This window comes from Lathyrus oleraceus, chromosome 6 (genome assembly GCF_024323335.1).
Source record: "Lathyrus oleraceus cultivar Zhongwan6 chromosome 6, CAAS_Psat_ZW6_1.0, whole genome shotgun sequence".
Taxonomy (NCBI): Eukaryota; Viridiplantae; Streptophyta; class Magnoliopsida; order Fabales; family Fabaceae; genus Lathyrus; species Lathyrus oleraceus.
This window is the reverse complement of record NC_066584.1, coordinates 325,973,226-325,988,387: the sequence shown is the minus strand read 5'-3', so window position 1 is coordinate 325,988,387 and position 15,162 is coordinate 325,973,226.

Below are 15,162 nucleotides of genomic sequence, written 5' to 3'. Positions count from 1 at the left end.
GTAACCCACCACAAACCCTTTCCGTCGCAACTCACAAACGCACAAACCCTCCATTTTCCTTTCCAGCTTCTGCACCATCATCTCCATCAAACTTCAAAATGTCCGCGTCAGCACCGCCTGCGACTCGCCTCCACCAGCGATTCCATCCTTAAAACCAAACCCATTCGCCCCATCTCTCAACCATTCCCTTAACAACTTTATTTTTGTTTAGTTTGATTTGCTGAAGATTTGTTGCTTTTGGAAATATTTGAAGTGTACAGGGAAGGTTTGTGAGCTTTGGAGCCATAGTAATTTCAAGACCAAGTAAGAACAGGGGAAAACAATCTCAAGTTCCTTCCGGTTTTTCTTCGCGTGCGGATAGCCCCCACAGGTCGAGCCACCACTGAAGCAGAACGATTGCACGGCGTTGGGTATTTTCTGCTGAACCATTGCTAAAAATTCTTGTTTATCAGTTGTATTAACTTATGGTTCTGCTGATTTCAGTGAGTTCTGTCGATTTTGGGTTATTCCAGCATGTATGTGTGATATTGCTATGGTTGGAAAACTAGTTTTGCAATTAATTTTTGTTTTAATCAGATTTTGTTTCGAACTTCAGTAAGCTCAAATGTTCATATGAGAGCTGGATTTTAGGTTTTGAAGTTGTGGTTGAGTACAAATCCTAGTTAGGTTCATGATTTGCTCTTTGATTTTTTTGACTGAACATTGTGATGCATTTTTGGCTCTGATTGAATGTTTAGCAGAGTTTTATGATTTTGTAGTGTGAGATTTTGTAGCTAAACATTATGATGCATTTTTGGCTTTGGTTGAATGTTTAGCGTATGACTTTGCATTTTTGCTGAATATTATGATGCATTTTTTACTCTCAGAATATCGCAGTTATTACATATACAAAACTTAATAACTATCTTGATGGTTAATTGAGGATTGTATGATTTTGTATGGACTAATGTTGTATTACTTCAAATATCGAAAATCATCCTATTAGTCTGCATAATTCATTAAGTTGCTACTTTCAAGTTCATCGAATGGTGAGACATCAATTCTTTTTTCACGGATTCGACAAAACCATGTCGCTATACCATCAAAGTTTCTATACATTAATTATACATTTTTCACCGCGTTATGACCTCGCGTATGACATCAATTTTATTGTCATTTCGCATTAACCGGTTTTTGAAGCACATTGTGACCAATTTCATTCAATCCATTAAACTAACATTGCTAAGATATTTTCTATCACTTTTAATTAATTTAAGTTGAATTTTGATTAATTAGTTAAATTCGATTGATTAAAATTAATTAACTTAGTTAGTTTGATCCAATTCCAAACCATCTTTTCATAAATTATTTCAATTTCAATTCATCATCCAACACAAACCAATTTCTAAAAAAACACAACCATACAATTCTCGATTTAAATATCGAGCCCATTTTTAAAACACCCTTGTAAGTCGATTGCTCTTCGCATCGCCATCAACCTCACATAGCTTACTCTTCGGCTTCCTTACAATGAAACCTACTTGGTTATTGATTAATCGAGTAGATGAAATAATACACTAAATAAAATTCATTTCATTTATAAACATGAATTCAAACCTTTTTCCAAACCATTCAATTTCAAAAGAATTTTCTCTTTTAAATATAAACATTGGGATGAAAAGGAGAATAGTAAGCTTCCGCTTCACTATCTCTCGACTATTCGAATAATTGGCGTACGCCATATTGCTCGGATTTTCGTCATTCAAATCAAACCCTTTCAATCAATACACTCCTCAAAACCTTTTAATAATTAATCTTTGAATGAAAAGGAGAATAGTGAGCATCCGCTTTATTATCTCTCGATTATTCGAATAATTGGCGTACGCCATATTGCTCGGATCTTCGTCATTCAAATCAAACCCTAATAATCGTAATATTTCAAATCATCTCTACAAATTCCAAATCACTTTTAATTCCATATCTTTGAATGAAAAGGAGAATAGTGAGCATCCGCTTCATTATCTCTCGATTATTCGAATAATTGGCGTACGCCATATTGCTCGAATCTTCGTCATCAAATTAAAACCTACCAAAGTTCAAATTATTTTCGCAAATCGAATACGACATCTAAACATATCTTTTACAATTTAAACTTCGGATGATAAAAGATGAGAGGCGTACGCCTCGCCATCTCTCGATTATTTGAATAATTGGCGAACGCCATATTGCATAAATTATCGACTTCCGACTAAAACACGCTAAATAAACTTGGATAAGGGAATAGGTGGCGTACACCTCATTATTCCTTGAATAAGCAAGTAGGGGGCGTACGCCTCACTACCGTGCATATTCAACATCCACAAACAAACTTTCAAAATAATTCGAATGAAAAAGGAGTAGAAGGCGGACGCCTTATTACTCCTCGAAAGAATTGGACGATTGGTGAACACCACATTGCTCAATCTTTCGTCGTTCTTCCAAAAACATCTCAAACAAATCAAACCTAACTTCTCGCCCCCGTGCGATCGAAACCGATCAAACATCAAACACATCAAATCAACTCGTCACCCCCGCGTGACCAAAATCTTTTCAAAAGAACACTGTCAATCCTTTCTAATGCGCACAACAAACCAGTGCTAGAGCCTCCACCGAGAGTAGACAAGCCAGCGTTTAGCCGTTAGAACGCCGACCTACATAGTCGTTCATCAAAACAAAACACACCAAATATTCGTAGTAGCCCGAACTACGAATGCTCTGATTTCCTTATTGCACCATAAGGATACGTAGGCAGGAGATTGCTGTATCTTCGCGAGCACACTAATAAAAAACCTCCCATTTCCCCCTCCTGAGGTCTTCATCCATATCTATCATCAATTCTAATCACTCGAAGCAAGCAGATAAACAGTCAATTAACAGTCAAATAGAAAAATCAGACTAAAAGGTTCCTGTTGAGTATAACGGACGTAAGTGGTGCTAATACCTTCCCCTTGCGTAATCGACTCCCGAACCCGAATATGGTTGCGACGACCATTATTCTTATCTATAAAGGTTTTCTCGATATTTTCCTATTCCTTCATTGGAATAAATAAAGTTCGGTGGCGACTCTGTTTCGAACGACAATTTTTCCGTGTCCCATCGCGAGGGATCGCATATTTGAGGTGCGACAGTCCGGTTGGGAATGCTGTGAATTCTCCGAACCCGGCACCTGTTGCTAAACCCTCCTCTGTACAAAAGACTCCTACTTCTTTTGTTGGCCCTAGTGGCACTGTGAATGAAGACTGTGATGAGATGCTGAGGATCATCAAGAAGAGTGAGTACAATGTTGTAGATCAACTTCTATAAACACCATCCAAGATCTCCGTGTTATCGTTGGTTCTGAATTCAGAACCGCACAGAGAGGCTCTGCAGAAGGTCTTGGATGTAGCTTATGTCGATCACGATGTTACTATAGAACAGTTTGATAGCATTGTTGTAAACATTACTGCTTGCAACACTTTGAGTTTCTGTGACTCTGATCTCCCTGAGGAGGGAAGAGACCACAACCTGGCATTACACATATCCATGAATTGCAAAGACGACGCCATGTCCAACGTGCTGGTGGGCACTGGGTCATCCCTGAATGTATTGCCGAAGACCACTCTCTCTAGATTGTCACATCAAGGGCCTCCCATGAGGCAGAGTGGTGTTGTTGTGAAAGCTTTTGATGGGTCGCGTAAGACTGTGATTGGGGAAGTTGATCTCCCAATCAAGATTGGACCAAGTGATTTCCAGATCACCTTTCAGGTTATGGATATCCACCCATCTTATAGCTGTCTCCTTGGTAGACCATGGATTCACGAGGCTGGCGCCGTGACATCCACCCTACACCAGAAGCTGAAATTCGTTAAGAACAAAAAACTGGTGGTGGTAGGGGGAGAAAAGGCTCTCCTGGTTAGCCACTTGTCTTCCTTCTCATACATTGATGCTGAGGATGAAGTTGGAACTCCTTTCCAAGCTTTATCTATAACCGAGCCTGTTGAGAAGAGGTCTCCTTCATTTGCTTCCTATCGAGATGCGAAACTGGCAATTGAATCTGGTGCAGTTGCTGGTCTAGGAAAAATGATCGAGCTTGAAGATAATAAGTCCCGGGCTGGCATTGGATATTCTTCTGGGGTTTCAACAAAGGACTGTTCAAGAGTGGAGGTTTCGTCCACGCCGGTCATAGCGACGAAGCTGCTGCTGTTCTGGAAGAGGATGCAGAGGACTCTGACAACTTTGTCATCCCTGGCGGGATCTGCCACAATTGGGTCGCTGTAGATGTTCCTACAGTCATTCATAGATCAAATTAATGATTCACTTTGTTTAAAAACCCTTCTCCCATGCCAAAAGGAGGAGTGATGACATTGTTGGCAACATTTATACAATGATATTTCATTCAATAAATTCATGTTAAATGTTTGTTTTTCCATTGTTTTCACTTTTTGCTTTTTGCATGAAATTGTTGATCACAAAAAACCCTAAAAACAAGAATAAAAGCAATCTTTTCATCTTCATAATGATTTGTTTGTTTAAATTCTAAAGTTTTTCATTATCCAAAATCATTATGCAGGTTGATTCTGAAACCCATTGAACATAATGATCCAACGCCATCTCCCAATTGTGGATTCCCTGTATTCGAAGCAGAGGAAGATGATGTTGAAGGGGATTCCTGACGAGATTACCCGTCTTCTTGAGCAATGAAAAGCAGATCATTCAGCTGCATCTCAAGAACCCAGCAACAGTCAAACTGGGGCATTACAAATGTAATAAAAAAAAGAGAGAGGGGTGAAAATCAAAATCAAAATCAAAATCAAAATCAAAACAAATCAAAAATAAAAAAAAAGGAAAAAGAAAGTATACCCTCAAACCCCAAAGTTGACTGATGCTGAATGGATTCAGAGTCGTTATGACCAACTGAATTTGATCGAAGAGAAGAGATTGACTGCCATGTGCCATGGTCAGTTATATCAGCAGAGAATGAAGAAAGCATTCGATAAGAAGGTCAAGCCTCGTGTGTTCCGAGAAGGTGACCTTGTGCTCAAGAAAGTCTTGTCTTTCGCACCCGATACCAGGGGCAAGTGGACTCCAAACTATGAAGGTCCATATGTTGTCAAGCGAGCCTTTTCAGGCGGTGCTTTGATGCTTACAACAATGGATGGGGAGGATTTCACTCGTCCTGTGAATTCAGATGCAGTCAAGAAATACTTCGCCTAAAATAAAAACAGAATAGCTCGCTAAGTTGAAAACCCGAAAGGGCGGCTTAGGCAAAAATGAGCGTCTCGGTGGATTAAACCCGAAAGGGCGATCCAGGCAAAAGTTAAAGACATGAAAAAAAGTATATTTGCTTCCCGCTAGATTGAGTACCTCATCCTGGGACGATCTAGGCAAAAATTAGGGATTTGGCAAGTAACTGCATCTTGACAAGAATGTGTTCTACATCTGTCATCCGCTAGAGATTCTCGATTCGTCGTCAACCGAAGCTTCGAATACATCGAATTCAGAATTGGTGGAGAAATGGTCATTATGTTCAATGTAGCCCTTTCCAATATATATCACCGACTTCAAACTTGTACAGATCTATGGAGTTCTTCCATTTGTAGACTACCATTCCATCAAATAAATTTGAGCTTTTAGCCAATTATTTGCACTCTTATTTGTTTCTACTCAACAAATGTTTTGCATGTTTTTAATTGATAAAAATATCATTGTTTTCAAAATAAACAAACTTTTCACAAAACAGCTTTTAAACAAAGTGAACATTCACAATGACTAAAAGATACTCAGGAGATTCTCAGTGCTCTCCCAAGGGTGGCATGATTTCCAACAAGGTAAGACATTTGGTCATATCTCGAGATAACTGTATCTTTTTCCTGTAGAACCTTTTATGGTTTCTCCTCAGCGAGGTTGCTCAGTGCAGTGTTGGTTGAAGTTGTTCAGCTTCATCTCCCCGACAGTACAACATCCTTCCTCCTAGGCTCTATTAGCCCTATTGTGGTTTGTATCCTCAATAGAGTGTTGTTTTAGCCCTATTGTGGTTTTCATCCCCAGTAGAGTGTTGTTTGAACGCTTTTGTGTGTCAGTCCCAAGCAGAGTGTTTGTTGAAGACTTCAACTTTCCTCTCCAGCATTATTCTCTCCCCAGCATGGGTGCTTTTCTTTGGAAGATTCGGTTGTTGGTGGGTTGACATCCCAGTATCCCGTTATTTCTTCAGATAGATCGCCAACGGAGTTGTTGGCATGATGAACTTCATCTATGCTATCTATCCCCATCAGAGATCTGGTTGCTTCCTGGCATCTCTGATCCCTAGCGTGAGTTGTTGTTGTGGCGTTTCTGCCAGTGCATTGAACTCTTTTCTCCGGTTGTGACTGACGATCCCCCCGGAAACCTCTTGAGGCTTTCCTCCCCTGCAGAGATTTGGTGATTTCCTGATACCTCTGATCCCCAGTAGAGTTGCTTGTGTGGCAGGATCTACTTGTGTGATCTTTTCTCCCTCAGTGGGTCTTCCCCAGTGAGGTTTCTTGGAGTTGCTTTCGTGGCAGTTCTTGCCTGTGCAGCGAGCTCTCTTTCCCAGTTGAGAATGATGATCCATCCTTGCAAATGATTTTGTTGTCTTTGATACCGGTAGATTGTTTGTTCTCCGGTGATCCTGGCTTTCTCTTTCGAGATGTAGTACCGGGCGTTTGATTCCTGGACCTGTTTGTGTTAGATATGTCTGTTTTGTCAGCATTCATCAAACATAAATCAAGCATATTCATGCATACTTTCAACATTCAGATATTCATGTTGCATTCTTTTGCCATATATCCTTTCTTTATTGTCTCCTGCTAATTGGTGATATAGATCTCTCCAGTAGATCTCCCCAAGCAGATGTCGGGTGTCTAATCTCTCAATATAGAGTCAACCCCTTAAGCAGAAAATGTTTGTCCTTTCCTTCTGCGTTTCCCCACTGAGATATATCCTCGTGGATGACGGTTGTTTCCGTTCCCTCCCAACACACATAATGGGATGGGTTTTCCCTTTTGAGTTCTTTCCTCATTAGGATGAGTCTTGATTCAGTTTGCCTTTTTGGATCGTTCCTAAATTGGCTTCTTTGTGGTTGTCTCTTGTGCTTCCCTGTGGTATAAATGAATAGTTGCTTACTAACTGGCACTCATTCACCTTATCCTCAGTGGAACTTGTGGCCTTCTACCTACTAACCGGTAGTCGTAAGTCCTATCTGTGTGGTTTACTGCCTACTAACCGGTAGTTATAAATCCTACGTTTATCCCCTAGCAGAGGTAACCTTTGTGGTTCATTCTGGTCGTTGGCGGATTTTGTGGCCTTCTACCTACTAACCGGTAGTCGTAAGTCCTATCTGTGTGGTTTACTGCCTACTAACCGGTAGTTATAAATCCTACTTTTTATCCCCTAGCAGAGGTAACCTTTGTGGTTCATTCTGGTTGATGGCGGATTTTGTGGTCTTCTACCCATTATCTCGGTAGTTGTAAACCCTATTTTCTCTCCTTGCAGAGTTAACCTTGTTGTTCATCCCAACCGATGACAGTTACTTTTCCGTGGTTTTCTGCCTACTAACCGGTAGATGTAATCCCCTCTTTGCGGTTATCATTACCTAGTTTGCGGTATTGATATTCCTTTCCCCTTATGGATATTTGCTTTGATTAAGCAGTTTTATCTCCAGCGGGTCTTCCCCTTCCTTGTGGGTATTTGCTCTGAGTAAGCAATTTTTATCCTCAGCGGGTCCTCTTTCATTCACCATTTGCCGGTAATGTTTGTTGTCCCTTTTGATTGGTCATCATTATCATACCTAGTTTGGTATCCCGATGCCTTTCTTTTCGGTTGATTTATCCTTTAACAACCTACAACCCGGTTATGGATAATCTTCCTTGCGAGTATATTATCTATGTTTTGACGGCTATAGATAATATATCTTATGCGCTCTTCGGTCGAAGCCTTTCGTGTTTCCCCAGTCGAGTAAGATTCGTTGTCCCTTTGCGGAATCGAATATTTTACCCCATTTGTTCTGATGATTGCCTTGCTTGCAATTTATCCCCAGTGAGTCATCTCTCGTCTACCCTTTTGTTATTGGTAACGATTGTTTCTCTTTTCGGTTGATTTATCCTTTAACAACCTACGACCCGGTTATGGATAATCTTCCTTGCGAGTATATTATCTACGTTTTGACGGCTATAGATAATATATCTCATGCGCTCTTCGATCGAAGTCTCGTCCTTCCTAGTTGAGTAAGATTCGTATTCCTTGTGGAATCGAATGTCCATCCTATAAACAAGTCTGCTTTTCTAGTTTTCTTCAGGATGATGAGTGTTTTGGAACACAAACCAATTCACGATTTCGATTGATTTATCCTTTAACAACCTACAACCCGGTTATGGATAATCTTCCATGCGAATATATTATCTACGTTTTGACGGCTATAGATAATATATCTCATGCACTCTTTGGTTGAATCCTTTGTTTGTTTCCCCAACTGAGTAAAATTCGCATTCTTTACAGAATCGAATGTCCATCCTATAAACAAGTCTGCTTTTTCAGCTTTCTTCAGGATGATGAGTGTTTTGGAACACACACCAATTCACGCCTTGGTCGGTCACCTGTTATATGCCTACAACCCGGTATCCCTGGTGTTCCTTCCTTTCTGCTCCCTATTACGACCTCGGTCCCCTGTGGAGTTAGATTTTTCCTGAGTTGAAATATACCTTTTTCAGGTCTTCCTCAGATATTTTGGTCGATTGATATCTCTCACCCGTACACAGGTCTTAGATATTCATTCTTCCCGAGTTTGTTACTCACTAACCGGTAACATCTCATCCTTTTGCTTCCCCCGGAGAGTCTTTTCAGATTTCCCCAACGGAGTTGTTGTTGTGATTCGCTTTTTGCTGTATTGGCATACCTTTCCAGTACATGCATTTTCCAGGCAGAGTTGTCTTGTCAGCTCTTTCCCCAGCCCGAGTCCGGATTTTTATCTGAAGTATCCTTTGTGGATAGTCTTGCTGTGTTGGCGTAGTTCCTAGCACACGCATCTTTGAGTCAGCTTGAGTCTTTCCATCGGATTTGTTTTCCTTTGGAACTCTTTTCCCCAGCGTCTGTCTTTTACTCCCCAGTAAAGTCTCCAGTTTCAAGTCGTGTCCTGCTCACGCATTCTTTTCTTTTCTTATCCCCATAAGAGTCCCGTTTGAGTCTCTGTATTCCTAGTGAGTGTATTACTCCAATGGATTTTTTTTCTCCTGATTTTCTTTTCTTCTTTGTGGACCCATATTCCCACAGAGATAATTCCGTTTTGCATACATACATTTGCATCATGAGGTCTCTCAGGGACCAAAATTTGTCTCATTGTTGTTATTTAAGCCCATTCTACCGCGTCGAGACGAAGATTTTAACCTTCATTTCTCCGGCTAGAATGACCTTAAATAGGGGCATCTGTAAGACCCCAAATTTTGACCCTAAGATCCCTCATGGCATCACATCATAGCATTAAATAGCCTCAAGGATCATTGAGCACCTTGCTTCCTTCCCTGTGGGTGGGATCTCCCTGTGAGTGGTTTTGGATCACCAGGCATTGCTTGCATTGTATATCATTGCTTTTCTTGTTTAAACACTAACCAAAAGCATCAAAAATATGTCATCTAACATTTGTTTTGCAGTCTAAGCAGCCACAAGCCAAGCAATTCAAGGTTTTCCTTTGTACAGGAGGTGATGGTATTTTCTTGGTATGAGGACCACATGTCATTATCTTGAGCTTATATGAGCTATAGGTTCATCTTGAAGAAAATTCATCAAGTGGTTGAGGCCCAAGTTCATCAGGCATTGTCAGGTCATCTAAGGACCAATGCAAGTCAACTGAAAGTCAACTGAGGGCTTTGAGTGTGAGAATTGAATTTCTTCATCCCATTCATGTTCAAACAAGGCTTATTCATCATGTCAAACCTCTACTTTGAAGAATTTGAAGCCAGTGCAAAAGTTTCCCAAAATGGAAAGTGACCTATAATTTCAAGTTTCCAAAAATGGAAAGTTTTTGGACCAAATTCAACTTGACTTTCCAACATCAAAGAAGCTTCAAATGAATTTTTGTCCAACATGAAAGTTGAAGATCTCTCTTTCCTATTTCTAAAAAGTCCAAGATCATGAGCATCTGATGAACGGTTGAGGAGATATGGTCAAAGGATTGCAATGTGTACATGAAACTTCAACATGCCATAACTTTTGCTCTAAAGCTCCAAATTGAGTGCCTCTTTTTGCATATTGCTTCTCATGACATATTTTTTCCAAATCCAACATTGCATTGCATGAAATTTAATCATATGATCATTTGGCCATGCATAAGCATTTTGGAGGGAAAATGCCAAATTCAAAATTGGTGCATCATATGAACAAAATTCCAATTCCAACATGTGCATGAGATGTTTTTAAGTGAAAATCCACCTCCATATAGCACTGTTCACGTGCTCATTCACCATGCAAGGGTGTTTTTGCTAATTTAGCCATGCACCTCATTCTCACTAATCTTTCACTAACCATTGCTTAATTAATTTTTCAGAGTGATTAACATGTCATATAAAGCCTTAATCCTAACAGAATTTTGAAAAACAATCACATTCTAGATCTCAAGTTTTGCTTTCTCTCCATTTTTGCTCTCAATTAAAACTTCAAATTTTTCCACATAGCACCTGAATTTTATTGGATATTCGTGTTCTCTGATCATCATTGAGTGCAGATCAAGCTCTTGATTGAAGAATTCGAGCCAGAATCAAGTTGTGCAAGCTCAAGAACATGAAGATGGAAACTGCCATTTGAGCTAGATCTAGGTCGTGCCAAGCCTCAATTCATACATCAAACTTCAAGTCATCATCTCAGGATTGGATCTGGACACTTTTGGAGCTTGAATCTCTTGTTTCCTCATTCTGCTCTTCAAGAGGTAGGGATTTCGATCCTCTTAATTCTTGATTTTATGCACATATTATTGTAGATCTTTGATTGTTGATCACACTGATGCTTTTAGATTCTGATTTGGTGAAGTATTGCTTGAGTTATGTTGAATAGAAGTTTTGAGTGTAATAATGTTTTCATTCGATTTTCATGATCCATGGACTATTAGGATTAATTAATGTTAGATTTGTGTTCTACATGTGATAAGCTTTTGAACGGTATATGATTTGCCTGTTTCTGGAGAAAAATTTGTTGCGTGCTACTGTAGCACCACCGTCTTCACGAAGAAGACGGTGGAAACCGCCGCTCCCGCCGCCATCTGTAACTGGTGGTTTTCGCTAGGGTTTTGTCCCCGTGTACATCCACGCAAGCGTCCTGCTGTCCAGATGATTGGCTATCGCTCGCTTGACCGAGCCTTGTGCGCATTGACTTGATGACTGGGCGCCAACTCAATAACTGAAGCGCAGCATTTTGATACGCACCTCACTTCGATTCCCAGCGGTGCCATTTGTGATTTTATCTTCTTTTCTAGCGCATTTTTGCATGTACATGGTTCGAATCTGGCCTATTGCATTGTGCCAATTTCATTTTTCATTTCATTTTATTTCATTATTTTCATCCAACTTTGAAAAATCATAATAAATAGAAAATTAATCCAAATCATCTCTAATTTTTTGCTACTTGTCCATTTGAATGTCTTTTATTTTGTGATGTGAATTTCTGGATTTGTGCATTGCTGGAATTTTAAATGTGATTGATTCTTTGGACATATATGCAAATGTGACATGCTTCATTCATTCTATTGTGAAATGCTCATACATTGGCCAATTGATTTGAAATTTGGTATGCTGGTTCCCAACATGTTGCATGATTTTTGAGGCTTGGTTGTTCATTTTTAGCATTTTTCATCTCTGTTTTAGACACATAAACTTTAGGTGTGACAATGTGTGTCACACAATTTGATGTCATACTTGTTCATTTTCATTTCCATGTCAATTGATCTTTTCTGATTCCAATTTTTTGCATGCTGCTTGTATTTGACATATTGTGTGCACATAAAATTTTTCATGATTGTTTGATTCATTTCTGTTTTAATATGGAATTTTCATTCTTGATATCCAATTGTGTGCTTTGTAATTGCCTTTGACATATCTTGTTCATGTGATGACTTTTCTTGATGCTTTAGACTTGGTACTTTTTAGGGCATGTTCTTACTGGATTAAATGAGCTTCATGTTGAATATTGGTTGCTGTTTTGACTTTTTGCTTTGCCTTTGACCCTAGTCTTTGGACTAGTGGTTTATACTCACTTTTTGAGCTTTGCATTTCAGGTTCAAGCAATTAGTTCTAATGATTGATGTGATCTCATTACTTGAGATGCAAGTTACCTTGATTAACTAACCTTGCTGTTTTGTAGGTCATTGGAATGATGAAACAATTTGAGTTGCTTGCACTTTGTACTTTGCTTGGTGTAACACTGTTGATTGGTTTTGTCTGTTTTCTGTTTATCTGTCTGGGTTACTAATTGACTAGTTTTTTGTACAGGTACTTTAGCCGCTTTAGCTCATTACTTGAGTTGTGCTTTGCTTGTGGTTGGTTTACCACTTAGGTAACCTCTCTAACTCCATGTAGTCTGGAAGCCCTGTCGTTTTTGTTTGGCAGGCATTTGGCTGAAGTCCTCCTTAAGAGGCAATGTCTTTTATTGTTCAATTTTGTGCTAAAGACCTCATTGTCGAGGCATGTGACTTAAGACCTCCTAAGTGAAGAGGCAATTGGCAGATAGAAGGGATTTGCAATCAATCCCTTGCTATTCAGTTGAGTCTTTCATTATGCTCGCACTACGTGCTGATGCATTTGAATAAACACCCAAGATCATTGTATATCGAGTCAGTCATGTGGAATAGAGTTCCTCATTTTGGACTCCCACACCTTCTTTGATTCAAGCTCACCCCGGCCAGGGTTAAGAGCTATGAGGTCTAATCCTCATTTCCCATTTCATCTGCTCACCCTGACGGTCAATGTCAGTGGTTAAGAGCCTAAACACCCATAACAATATTGGCTTGTTTGTCAAGGTTGATATGACCCCTTGACTAAAGCCCAACTTTGATTGAACCTCTTGATTGTGTATAGAGTATGCTAATTGATTGATGTGATTGATTGTGTTTGCATATTGCTTTTGCATATTGTCTTTGCATTTGTTATTTGCTTTGTTTGAGGAGTCAGATGTAAGACCAGTGATTGGCTATCTGTTTCCTGTTCCTTTTGGGGAGCTGGATATAAGACCATTTATTGGCACTCCATTTCCTGTTTTATTTCTTTTGAGGAGTCAGACGTAAGACTAGTGATTGGCTATCTGTTTCCTATCTTGTTTTCTTTTGTGGAGTCAGACGTAAGACCATTGATTGGCCATCTGTTTCCCATGTTGCTTTGTGGAGTTGGACGTAAGACCATTTATTGGCACTCCGTTTCCCATCTCTTTTCGGAGTTGGATGTAAGACCATTTATTGGCAATCCATTTCCAGTTTTGTTACTCCTTTGAGCTTGCTTATTTGCTTATTGCTTTGTGTTGCCTAATTCCAAAGGAACTTCCTTGGATCATTTCTATGATCTTGAGAAAGCAACTCCTATGTGAGGCTTTGTCCCTTAACCCTTTTGTGCTTAACCTTTTCCATCATTAATCAAAACCAGAAAACTTTTGTGCAAACATTCTCACCTGTTTTCAAAACTAGAAACCTAGGCCATAAGCCTTTGACTTTCAAAATCTCATTTCATAATACTCATTGTAATTGAAATCTAACTCATACTTTGACCATCTTTGTGAATACTTCTAATTGATTAATTTCACCCACTCAATTGATTTTGTGGCTCTTGCCCACTTCTTAATCAAATTTTCATGCATTAGCCATAGATCTGAATTATCTTAGCGGTTGATGTAAATCTCACCTTATCCTTAGTGATCGAATCGTAAGTCTTCCATACTGATAACAGGGTTAACCCCTCTAGTATGTCGAAGCTATTCTCACATGGTGGATTGTTGACTCAGGTCGAGTGTTCTCCCTTTGATAATGAAAGACCTTAGGGCTTTTGTTTAAAATCAACCCACTCACTTTTTTGGAAATCTTTTAGCCGAACTACGGCGTTTTGATCCTTATCTTTCATGAAAGGTACGTAGGCAATGGGTTCATCCATTCAAACACAAAAATAATAAACTTGTACATTCTTTTCTCACCTCTTCCCTCATGTTTGCACAAAAATATTTCATAAACAATAATTTTTACAACAAGTTGTGAAAAGAGGTTCCCTAGGAGTACCTAGGATGTTGTGGGTGCCTAACACCTTCCCACAACATAATTACCCCCTTACCCAGATCTCTGACCTTTTATTAGTTTTCTTTGCAAAACTTCTTAGGCTTTTGTTCGCTTTCTAGCCATTCCTTTGGATAAATAGAAGTGCGGTGGCGACTCTATCTTTGTATGCTTTGCTTTTGATTTAGTCAATAAATCTAAAGGTAATGAATACACCGCTACAGTTACCATGAGTGGAATGGGTTCTAGATAATGGTTTCTAGAGTCATGGACCACATTCAAATCATCAAGATAATGAATGGCTAGCCCTACTATGAAGATATCTTTGATGGGTCTATTCTGAGTGTAGTTTTCTTGCCCCTTTTAGATGTGACATCTCACCGGTTAGCACTAGTTATACTTCTTAACTTATATTTTTCCTCAAACTTGGGTTTTAGCTTCACACATATGAAAATCCCAACCAATGACACACATGCATATATATAAAAATAAAACAAGAAGAATAAAAGTAAAATGGAATAAGAAAATAAATAAATAATAAATAAGTAAGAATAAATAACAACAAATATATAAAGAAATACACAAAACCCTAAAACTAGAGATTAAGATGGACTCTCTTTAGGGAAAGTTAGAACTCCCTAGCAGACTCGTCAACTGTCGCAGCTGGAAAATTTACAGAGTCACCATCATCCTTTATTCGTCCTAAGGAACAGGGAAATAATGATAAAACCTAAAGTTAAGGTGAAACACTAGGGTTCAGGAGTCGGTTAAACAATGGGAAGGTATTAGGCACCCCTTACTTCTATTGTACTCAATGTGATCCTCCTCTAATTCTAAGATTACTAGGCTTTTCTAAAGATGTTTGCTTATATTACTTATTCTTGCACAATTATTTTGTTTATCAGGAATTATTTTGTTAT